Below are 7,664 nucleotides of genomic sequence, written 5' to 3'. Positions count from 1 at the left end.
TTAAACGACTTATGATATAATCTCTTTTTCCTTCTTTTCTTTACTCGAATCTCCACATTTTATAAATAAACAAACAAATAAAAAAAAGGTTTAAATAAGTCACAATCACTTGACCTGAATTAATTTCATATTAGGCCTTCTTTGGCATTTGTCTATCGTTAATTGAGACATGGAAAATGATCAAAACCTTATTAGTTACTTGAATTCAATAGAAAATAAAAGACAAACAATTTAATAATGAAAGCTAAACTATGAACAAACTTTTTTCGACATTTTGTTTAGTTTAGTGTAGGGAATTATGCATACATGAAGACATAGGCCATTAAAAACATAAAAAGTTAGACAGACAATAGAGTTAAGGTACACTTATGACAGCTAAATATGATTATCTGAAGACATACTTACCAAACCGAAAATGTTATAGTCTGTTTGATCAAGCTTTTGAACGATAGAATTATATATTTATTTAAAAGTTGAAGTGTTTGATTAAACTTTTTAAGAAATAAATAGTGGGGTTTTGAATAGTAGCAAACGTCATTTTTTAGAAGCTAAAAATAATAATGAAATCCAGAAGCATTTTTAAAATATTGGTCAAACACAAATTGATGATCTAATATTATTAAAATGTCTTTTATATTGATAGGCTAAAATACAAATTACTACTCTCCAATATTTTATTCGAATAAACACTTTTGAAAAATAAAACATTTTTCAAAATAAATAAGATTTTTAGAAATTGGCCAAATAGGCTGTAGCTTATTGCCATAGGAATATAGTTTTATTTTTTTAAAAAAAAATTCCACATGATAGACAATATTTATTTTTGACTGATTATATTTAGAATCAAATTTGAAAATTTCACTTTAAAAGTAAAATACTTCCTATTAAAAATGCATTTCATTTGCAAGGTTCGAGATCTTTAATTAAGAAGGAAAGGATATTTACTACCCAACCCAACTTTTGATCTGATATATAAATGTCATTTAATGGACAATTATTTGACAAAAATAAGTTAAATATATTTGTGAAATTTGGAACTTAGTCCATTGTGAAGGATTGTCGGCAAAATGGATCTGAAAGAAAGAAAAAAAAAACATTCTATTACACAATTCATGTTTTTCAATATTTTATTTTTTCTTCTATATATACCTGAACTTTTCTATGCAATTAAAAATGCAACAAACTGAAACTCGATCTCTTTAAGTCACACAATTTTCCAAATTTGTACTCCTATAATTTACAAAATTATTTTCACTTGTTAAGTAGTAATATCACTAACTAAAAAACCTGGAAATTATTATAGCTTCAAATTAAGTTAAACTTCACCGATAATATTGAACATTTAATAAGATTTCGAATTTGAATTCTAAATTTTATTTTATTTTTTGGTGCAGAACACTTTTTTTTTGTATAACGCAAATCCAAAATAATTGAATCTCCAAATTAAATACTAAACACTGAATGAAAAACAAATAAAAAGATGTGTATATACTCTCTTGCATGACATTAATATAGTTACGATCCAGAGCGAAGCTAGCCTTTTGGTTCGGTTGAATAGCTTCGGTCCTAACTATGTATTTATATTAAAAATGTATTTATTGAATATAAATGAATTATTAGTTTAGACTCGATAATTTTAAAGAATTCAAAATTCAAACTCATAAACTTCAAATTTTAGCGTCTGTCTCCAAATATAATAACGTCTAATCCAATATTGAACAGTTTTTAGGGACCTCTCGGATTCTTCTTGAGAAGGACATGTATTACACTATTACTGGCGCAGTGCAACTTTCCAATTTTAAAAATTATTTCAAACATTTTTTAAGCATATCTAACTTTAGAAAAAGAAAAAAACTACTACATGATTTAAAATATTCTTTATATAGAGCCAGATTGGCTTGACTTATTTTAGGAATTTTAAAGTATTTTTATAGGGTTTTAATAAGTTATAAGTTTATCCAAACAAAGCTCATAGCATGTAAATATATAAACTTCATATAAATTAATCAATCAATATTAATATTACATTAAAATCATATGTATTTATTTTTGTACTCCGAATGTTATCATTTTTATACGGGGCAGGACAACATTGACAACGACAATAATAACAATATACTCGATTTAATTTTACAGATGAAATCAGGATAAGATAACATATACGCATGTCTTTCTTTTATTTTTATGGAATAAAAAGGCTATTTTAATAGTATTTTTTACAAGGGCGGAAATTTAATAATTCATTTTACTGTTTTAGTGGTTCATAAATTTTGATGAGTTTAATTTGGAACCATGTGGGAAGTAGCAGCTGAGGTGTCTGACAGATTTCAGATACAATTTAATTTATTTTTGGACTATTATTAGGCATAGGCATTGAGAGTGACCTTTAGGTATGTATTCCCATAGACTCTCAAAAATCCAAAATAATTAATAAATATTCAAACAAGAAATTATAGAAGATGATATCGATGTGCCATAATTCTGCAATCCCATTAAGTTTTTAAATCTAGTCTATTTTTTACTTGCATTTTATCAACTTGTAAGTTAATCATATTCTAATTGAAGAGATCTATGTTCATATATAGGCATGAATAAAATAAGGAAAAATTACGTGAATGATCAAATATATATTAATTAAATAGTTAATATAGTTATAGTTTAATTAATTTATAATTTGTTACTAACACTTAGTGTTAATTACGGTTCGAGTTTATATAATTTGCACGTTTGTATAATTTAAAATTTACATAATATAATTTGTATAATATAATTTTGTATAATATAATTTGTATAATTGTTTAAAGTTCAAATGTTTGTATTTGTATAAATTCGCTATTTTGAATTTATACAAAAATAGGTCAATTATACAAATTCATCCGCGAATTATACAAACCCACGAATTATACAAACAAACAGCTTAAACTATAACATGCTATATAACCCATAATTATGCAAACGGTAGCTAAGGAGCGTAATAAGATACTTAAAGTAGCTATTTGTGAAATCTTAAGTCTTTACTCCTTAACAATATTTCCATATTGTGTTTGTGACCTGAGGATAATTTCTAATTAAAATCATACCGAAAAAGATTTGAATGAATCAAACTTTTAATCTGCACAAAAATTAAACCCTTTTTGAAATATACAACGACAAATTTGTACCTTTTCCTAAGCATGTGAAATTATGGACCAAAAGTAATTTTTCAAAATTCTCTTCCTACTCCATATATTATATACCTTAACATATAAAACTCATGGATTTTCTCCTAGACATACATACCAAAATCCATAACATCTTTTTATGTTTTTGGTTTGCTAAAATATCTTCTTTTCTTAGTTCATATATCCAATTGGAGTCTACATTTGCTCCCTCACCTCTAAGTTTTGTTTCCATTTTGTGGGCATGTGTTAAAAGTATGGGGATTGTGTAATGGGAAATTAAGGTTGGGATTTGGAAGCAAATTATATAGGGGGAAGACCATGGGACTCGTTTTAAAAATAGGATGAATTTACCAAATGTGACATCCTATTTCAAGATTATTTATTTCAATCTTTTTTTAAAGAAAGGTAGGGACGCAGGCCCATATTGTCACAAATTATGACATAGGCTCGATCGCTTAGGTCAACCTTAAGCGAACAATCCTTTCAAAGTGCAATGAAGATCATCAATCTAAATCATGGGCCTTTTTGATTATTTATTGATCCGTCCAAGTAAGTCATCTTCATTTCAAGATTATTGTTACATGAATTTAAATTTTGTGGACTAATAATGTACATTCTTTTTTATGTAAATCATCAAGTTAAATTACCTGCAATATTAACAGGTAATTATTTAAAACAAATATGGTTTTTGATAACTTGAAAAATAGAGTAAATTATATTGAAAATGTAAAAAAATTCTTTATAATACTATCAACAAGGGATGAATTATAGTACGGATTTAGACGAGTCCAACATATTTTATTCAAATTTTATCTTTGTATTAGGAAATTCATCATAAATATTTAATTTGAACCAAATAATCCAAATTATGTGGACATACTATTTGTAGGCAATAAAGGCTAATTCCTTATGACAAGAATAACAGCTTTCATCAAAACAAAAAGATATTGCAGGAGTAAATTCCTCTTGAGTCCAGTGACTACATACCTCTTTATTTATAAAAAAGATAAAGGGGACTTTTTGAGCCATTAGTTCAAAAATAAGGACAACTCTAAAGAGTTGAAAAATAAAGCTAGAAACCAATAAACCATAAGAAAAGCTATCCCTATAAGAATTAGAATTGCCCATTAAAATAAACAAAAATGACAAAAAAAAAAGAAGACAAGAAGTTGAAACCCCCCAAAGAAAAAAAAAACGACAACAAATCTAGTATAATTTCATAAGTAGGATTTAAAAAAAAATATGTACACAAATCATATCTCTATCTTAAAAAAATAATTATTTTTTATAAATCCACGATTGACGAAAGAAAAACGAACAACAATAAAACTATTTACTGAAAGAAAATACTTGGTTGTGGATCAAAAAATTAATTAGATCGTCTTTCTTTTAATTTTACTTTTACGAGTAATATTTTCCTCCCAATTTGTGATCCCAAGGGAAGTCCGCGGTGCGGTGGCTCAATTTTTCATGGATTAAAGATCAAAGTCAAATGTAACATCGTTTCAAAATTCAAAAGTAAAAAGCTCCACAAACATATATTTTATATTATGAAATTATGTTATGGCCCGCAGCGATGTGCAATACGAATTTAGTTAGAGTTTCAATATGAATTCAAAACATTGGATAAAAAAAAAACTTTCATTATAAATCAAAAATCTCAAATTTAGATTCGTTTTATTTTTCTCTAAAAATCACCTTACCGTACAAAATAGGATTTCTTGTCACGAATCCGATAGTGAGACTTCAAAGTGAGTACCATAATGGTTCAGAAAAATTTTTAAAAAAGCAAGTCATTTTTATTAAAACTACTTTTATAAAAGGCAAGAAAAAGAATAAATATCTTGAACATGATAATAAAGATGGAAAAAACATTTCTTTAAAAACAACATAAATACTCTCTTCGTTTCAATTTGTTTGACATACTTTTTTTTTTAATCTTTATAAGAAAATAATTCTTTTCCTTTTTAGCAACTTTTTAATTTCAACCTTCTACATGACATATTTAAGATCATAAAATTAAAGGACATTTTGATACATTTAATATATCTTTAATTTAAGAACATAACTCAAAAGTCTTTTTTATTTTTTTTAAACTCTGTACTTAATTAAAATAGGTCAAATAAATTGAAATGGATGGAGTATTTAAATTTATTACAAAGGTTGTTACAAGTTGACCAAATATTTGGGGTGAAAAATGGAAAAGTTCGTGGTTTGTGGTCCTAAATGTGTCAATTGTCAAAAAGAAAAAGTAGAACAACTATCACTTTCGTGGGAATTTCGGTAAGAAAGGGATAGTTTGTTTGTTCCCCTGTAGTTAACAATATTGTCACTGGTCCCCCCTCAAGAAATATAAAATTCAGATAAAATCTTAATAAGTTTAGTAACACACCCACAATGATTAGTTTTACCATTTAAATAAACAAATCAACAGCTAATTAGAGTAGAAGGAAATCATTTGTAAATATCATTTTTTGATTCTGTAGGTTAGGTACTTTGAGTAAAAAAATCTCAATATAATCAAATGAAAGATCTAACTAAAGACCAAAAATACTTTTAAAATAATGGTTATAGTAATTGATTCTTGGATAGTTTATTATAAATTTGGATTGTATAATAATGTGCAATGATGAATAGATTAATTTGAAATTAAAAAAACGGGGATAGGGAATAGAGGAGAGGAATCAAACTTTTATCAACAAGATGAAAGTTCAAGTATTTAATTAATTGAGCTATTAAGATTCTTCGAAATTTATATTTACACGTTAGAAGATTTGTAATAAATTATTATATTTTATAGATATTTGGTCTAGAATTGAGAAAAAAACAATATTAGGGATAAACTTGATTAATACTTATCACATAGAAAATATTGTGGGCCATGGAAAGTAGTTAGCAATTGATTTTGATATGCTTATTTGGTAATTAAGTTTGATTCCCTTAAATATATATTCTATGAATGTAGATTATTATTTTTTTGTTAACAATATGCTGTTTAAAGTTTAAATCAGATGTGACTTGTATTACAATTCTTGTTTGTGATTCTTTTCTTTAATCAATCATTAAAATTACGGATAATAGCATCTCTGGTCCCTCAAATATTGGAGAATTTCGATTTTAATCATTGTAAAATTTAATTGAGTATATTTAATTTTTAATTAATTGAAATGTATTTTTGGGTCCTGTTATGTAGGAAATTTGTTATATTTAATCTATTTTTAGAAGGCAGAACCATTGATATCAAGGTAAATTTGTGAATGTTCGAAAGAGGATCAAAAGTGTACATTGTAATTAATTGAAACTCAAATGTACTTAAGCAAATTTCACATGGACTAATATATGAATTTTCAATAATTAATGGACCAACAGTGCTATTAACCCTTAAAATTATTAAATCGTTATTTCTAAATAATTTTCTTTTTTCACTCTATTCTAGCATAATATCTACTTTCTCATTCAAAATGTTTAAAATTCTGAAATCTATTTTGTCCCTTCTCATTCTAAAAGAATGTCACTATTTCACAACAGTAACTATGCCTCACTTTTCTACTTTTGAAAACACTTCTACATGACTAATATTCCATGAGTCTCAAAATAGTTATTGTGTTTTTTATTTACATGTCTTTTAAATAAATAATATTAAGTAAAAGGAATGTTTAACTGTTTTATTTTATTTATGTCTTAAAATATAATTTACATTTATTGAATATTTACTTTATTTGTGTGTCATAACTAAAATGTTTGTAGTCTTTAAATCAATTACTACTACGGGTTGTACTTCTAAAATGGCAAGTACTCCCTCTCCGTGCATCTTTATTTGTTCAATCTTTACTTGACACCCCTTACCTTTAAGAAGTAATAAATAAAATAATAATTTTACTATATCACTCCTTGAATATAATAAATTCAATAATTTTGGAAAAGGACTACACGAAAAAATAATTTGAGATAAATATTTTTAATAAGGACGACACAGTATAGAATTGGAGAAAGGGCAAAAAGGAACAAGTTTAATATGGCGTGTTAATATGATTTCAACTATTGGGGACAATAAAGCACGTTTATAAACAGTGGGTAAAATTAAAAAAGCCTTCTGCAATGTTGAAATTTAATGTTTGGGGTTTGGAACTTTTGTACTTTTAAGTTAGGTAGTTTCTGTTTTCACTTTGTTGGGCAATCTGTCAAAAAAGGAGGTAGAAATTAAAAGGCTCAAAGAAAATAAAAAAAGTTTTGCCAGTGGTCCATTTACTTGAGAATTTAATGTTTTTGGCTTGTGTTGTGACTTATGAGAACATTTAAAGTAAATATAGGTAGTGAAAAAGGAATACATAATACTGATAGGGACTGACTGGAAAATAAAATACAGAATTAGATAGAGCAAAGAAGGGTCTTTGTCAAGTCGATCCACTAACTCCTATCTTCCTATTTATAAGTCACAACCTACTTCGAAGAATCCAATTTCCTATACTTATTATATTCCATCAACATAAATATCGAATAACT

Source organism: Solanum dulcamara, chromosome 12 (genome assembly GCF_947179165.1).
Source record: "Solanum dulcamara chromosome 12, daSolDulc1.2, whole genome shotgun sequence".
In the NCBI taxonomy this organism is placed as follows: domain Eukaryota; kingdom Viridiplantae; phylum Streptophyta; class Magnoliopsida; order Solanales; family Solanaceae; genus Solanum; species Solanum dulcamara.
Note: the sequence above shows the minus strand (reverse complement) of the source record.